Below are 5,426 nucleotides of genomic sequence, written 5' to 3'. Positions count from 1 at the left end.
TACATTGCATACTTTTTCTTAAAGGTGCCACTGAGGTTCTTCAAGATGCTATAGAATGCAATTTGGTATAATATGTCAAATTGTTCTCTGATATCTAAATGAGAGGAATGTGAATTAACTAAGTACAAAAACTCTCCAGAAGTGGCTTTACATGCCCATTTACAACCCTAGGATTTGCCCCCAGAATGAAATGGTCTGTTTTTACCTTATGTTGTAGGGTTATGAATAATACTATTGAGCTCTTCTCTGAATGGCTGTTTCTGAGCACGGCTAGATCACACAGCACATATATCTTCTGTCAGTCTGTCCAGTTCAGGAGCTGTGATGTACTCTGAAATACAAGCTTGCAAAAAAAAAATAATAGTTTGAGTCAAGAATTAAGTAGATGCCTCATCAAATGATATCACGGCATGACATGATTACAAACCAATCCAGCCCTCAATTCAAGCAATGGTTACACAACCATTTAGAGCTGGGCTATAGTTTTTTGAAGCTATTAAATGAAGTTAATATCTAATAAAATGGAAATAGAAAATTAAGTGTTCATGCAGCAGCTCCTGTGTTGATATTAATGAAATATAGGCTAAATTATAATTCTACCCAAACAAAAAGACTGACATAGAGGTATCTATATTGTTGTTGTTTTTTTACATTTAACATGTATTCATCATGGTATCTATCTTTGCTAGTTAGATACAATTAACATTACTGCAAAATAGCAAGATAGTTATTGTTATCTCACTAAGAAATGTTCAGTTAAAACAGAAATTATTCCAATAGTTCAGTAGTGGATAAAATAGATGCTTACTGTTTGCTATTTCTATTTTTAATGCAATATTGTAGGAAATGCCCTACACTATTTGGGGAATTACCAAAGACAATCCTTAAAGGATTTTGGCCTAGGCTACATACTAATGATGCAGTGTCAATGTCAACGATGGTGTTATGTGCTGATACGCCTGAGTGGCTTTTTGCTTAAACACAATTTACATAAAAAGGAGGAAACAATGGTGTTTGAGGCTTCCGGTACAACATTTCCACAAACTCTTATTATTCATCTATGACTATTGTGATTTTGGTAATGAGTAATACACACTTTGCATTGACATTATTGAATATGTTAGGATGCATTTACACGATGCACATAATATCTAAGATCGTGCCCATAGATGAAAGTAATACACCTGTACAGTTAATGTTGGAGTTTGTAGCCCCCTTTGAATTTTTTTTCTTTTTTAAATATTTCCCAAATTATGTTTAACAGAGCAGGGATATTTTCACTGTATGTCTGATAATATTTTTCTTCTGGAGAAAGTCTTATTTGTTTTATTTCAGCTAAAATAAAAGCAATTTTAATAATAAAAAAAACATTCATTTTTAAAAAAAAACATCATTATACAATAACTTGCCTAATTACTCTAACCTGCCTAGTTAACCTAATTAACGATAATTAACCATAGTGACATAACCTTTGAATGTCACTTTATGTTGTCTTGAAAAATATATAGTAAAATATTATTTACTGTCATCATGGCAAAGATGAAACAAATCATTTATTATAAATGAGTTATTAAACCATTATGCTTGAAAATATTCTCTCCATTAAACAGAAATTGGGGAAAAAAAAACAGGAGGGCGAATAATTCAGAGGGGCTAATATATCAGACTTCAACTGTATGTGACATCTCTTTTTTTTCACCAGTTTGCATTGTTGTGGTTTGCAAATACAAGCACTTTGAAACTTGTTTTCCAATTTTGTGTTTTCAGGCCTCAAAAGAGCATTGCCAAATACTTAAACACCCAACACAGATAAAATAATAATTAAAAATAATTATAGAATATGATCTAACCAGGCATATAAAAGTACATGTATCATAAACAGTCAAGCATTTATTAATCAGGATTCATTTTCATTCATGAAAAATGTAGGCCAGTATGAATGTAATTCATAATGTAAAAAGTAATGGTATTTAATTAATTAATGATCTTTAAACCAGGTAGCTAGCTCTCTGCAACTTTCACATGGTCGTCTACTGAAGCTAAGCAGGTCAGTACCTGCATGGGAGACCACATGGGAAAGCTAGGTTGGTGACAGAAAGTGGTATGAGGCCAGCAGGAGGCGCTCAACCTGTGGTATGTGTGGGTCCTAATGATGAGGACTCTATACTGCTCAGTGAGTGCCGTCTTTCAGATGTCATTCGAAAAAAAAAAAAAAAAACTAGGAGTCAAATTTGCCCACTGGCCTCTGAATCATATCATAATTAGCTTCATAACACTCTCCTCACTGCCAAACTGCCAAAGCCTCTCGTCCTCTTCTTTCCGGAGGTGCACAGTAGGCTCACGCAGTCTTGGAGGGCACCTTTCTCTGCCCTTGCTGTGTGTCCCTCCGCCCTCACCCCCCTTGACAGTGGAGCTGCCAGGGGGTATGAGGCGATCCCGTCAGTGGAGTGCGCTCTCGCGGTCAATCTTTGCCCGTGGGGTCCGCCCCGTCTCCCGTCCAAAGCCTGTAGGTTATCTGCCTCCCTCGGAGCCAGAGCTTACAAGGCTGCGGGCCAGGCTGCTTCCGCCTTGCACGCGATGGCCACCAACCGGCGCTACAAAGCGCAGGCGCTGGCCGAGCTGCACAAGGGCAGGTCTAACCCAGGCTTGTTACACGAGCTGAGCACCGGGACCGACTATGCTCTTCGGACTACTAAATCCACCGCGTGTGCACTGGGGAGGACGATGTCTACACTAGTGTTTCAGGAACGCCACCTCTGGTTATACCTGGCCGATATGCGCGATGTCGACAAAGTTCGCTTTCTTGACTCGCCCATATAACAGACTGGCCCGTTCGGCGACACCGTCTGTAAGTTCACCCAGGAATTCAAGGCGGTGAGAGAGCAGCCGGATGCGATGGGCAATGTCATCTATTGGCAGGACCGTAAGCCCGCTCCACCGCACGTCGATAGCTGGTAGCCCCCCCTGCCAAGGTAAACGGACTGTGAAGCGTCCCTGAGACAGGCCATCCGGTGAAGAGGAAACTTGCTCTTTCCCCGCTGGAGGGCAGGGCCCCTATTCCAACGGTACTTTTCAGTGCCACGAAAACATCAATGAAAGAGCACTTTTCCCCTTCCCCGGATGTGACAGCACGAGCCTTGCCAGTCCGGGATGCGCTGCCTTCCAGCTCGCAGGTTCTATGTGCTTCGCCAGTGGCTCACGAGCGCTGGGGGGACGGTCTCCTTTTCCCCAACCCTGGAGCCCCCCCTCCAGAGTTAGGGCGCAGAGCCAGAGCGAATCGCTTTCCTCCAGCTCTTCCGCGGGACCCTCGCACTCCCCGGATCAGCACACCCACTCCGTGCTGCCCCACCGCTGGTACGTCAGCAATTGTAGCGATGACTCCATTAGCGAGGGCTCTGCCTGCCTGGTTAGCGAGGGCCAGCCCCTCATACGCACAATCAGACTCGGTTATGCAATCCAGTTCGCGAAACGGCCCCCCAAGTTCATGGGTGTGTATTTCACCAGGGTCAGCCCCCTGTTTGCCCCTGTCTTGCGAGAGGAGATTGCTGCCCTCCCGGCAAAGGGTGCAATCAAGCCTGTCCCTCCAGCCGAGATGGAGGGTGGGTTTTACAGCCCGTACTTCATCGTACCCAAAAAGAGCGGTGGGTCACGGCCAATCTTTGATCTGCGCGTTTTGAACCGCTGTTTGCACAAGCTGCCGTTTTAGAATGCTCACGCAGAGGCGCATCCTCCGATACGTATGTCCTCTGGATTGTTTTGTAGCCATAGACCTGAAGGACGCGTATTTCCATGTCTCCATTCTTCCACACCACCACCAGTTTCTGCGGTTTGCATTCGAAGGTCGAGCGTGGCAATACAAGGTCCTCCCCTTCAGGCTCTCTCTGTCTCCGCGGGTCTTCACCAAACTCGCGGAGGGTGCCTTAGGGGAGGGTGCCCCTTCGGCTCGCGACTTCCCAAAAAATATACCTAAATCCGTAAAACTTCAGTTGAAGTGGGATAAGTTAGGGCCAGGGACACGTTGGAGGACCGCGCCTCCCATGATGTGGGTGTGGCACGCTTGCTTGAATATCCTCTCATCGGAGGCGTTGGTATGGTGTAGTCATTATGGCGTTTTCCATAGTACTCCAAATTCGTGGATTTTCCTAAATCAAATCCACTAATAGCATTTCCATTCCCCTCCTCGGGGAACGAGGCTTAAATTAAAACTTAAAATTGTATACACAACATTATAATAACATCAATACTAGGTTAGATTTAAGTTGTGTGACCAAAATTCAGCCTGCAAGGACAAGTTATTTTCATGTCTAATAATGACGTCAAATGACTGATATTTGGTTGATTTTAGGTTGTGTTGAAAAGTGACCAAAATCCAACATTAAGCCAACATCTTTAACCAGCGTTATACTGATGTCAAATACTGACATTTATTCATTAGGTCATTGTTGTGAAGTCCACACAACATCAAGCTGAAACATAAATAAACGTTGATATTTGGTTGTTTTTAGGTTGAGTTGGATAGTGACCAAAATCCAACATATATGTGACATTAGACACTGACAGCAGTCTAACGTTGCATTCTGACGTCAACCTGATTTTCATTTCCAACCAAAATGCAATGGTACCCCCTGATGTTGGGGTACAACACCAATCTGACAGCATATTGACATCATGCTGGGATAGTAAAATAATAGAATATTTTTTTTCGCATTGATTACCTATTATATAACAACAGTTTATTCTCAATAAATATGATTAATCTCTATAGTTAGTGAAGCAAAATAATGATTGAATGATATACAGCATAACTAAGAGATTTTTGTCAGTGATGCATGAATAAATAATTAACATTATTTAACCAATGTTAACCAAAAAATAAGTGACATGAAAAGAAAACAGTTTAGAGATTGTTTCAGGCATTACATTTTGTTCAAAGACTATGAAGACAGTTTTTTTTTCCAATCCCAGTAACATATACTTGCTATAATAAAACCATAAAGCTGAATTCAAAGATATCAGCTTTCATTTCATGTTGATTTTTCTTGCTCTAAAGATTGATAATGTCTAGATCTCACACTATCCTAGAGTTTCGCTCACTGATGTTATGTCATCAGAAGACATGCAGCTACCCTGAGGGTGAATAAAGAGACAACGACATGAATGGTAGGAGGTAAAAAAAGAGGCAACGAGCGAGAAGAAGCTAATGCATGGCGTACACTGCACGTGAGTTTCATGCTGATGGTTCCCTAGGCTTTAATAACACATACACACACAGACACACACACATTTTCCTCTAGCACACCTTGTCCTCAGCAAAGTCTTCATCAGGGTTGTTATATTTATGTTCTCTGAATGGACATCGTGTAGCGAAGTAATCAGACTCGATCAGATGACCAGCCCCCAAGCCGAGGCACAGACAGAAAAGAGAG

This window comes from Danio rerio, chromosome 21 (assembly GCF_049306965.1).
Source record: "Danio rerio strain Tuebingen ecotype United States chromosome 21, GRCz12tu, whole genome shotgun sequence".
Taxonomy (NCBI): domain Eukaryota; kingdom Metazoa; phylum Chordata; class Actinopteri; order Cypriniformes; family Danionidae; genus Danio; species Danio rerio.
This window is presented reverse-complemented; position numbering follows the sequence as displayed.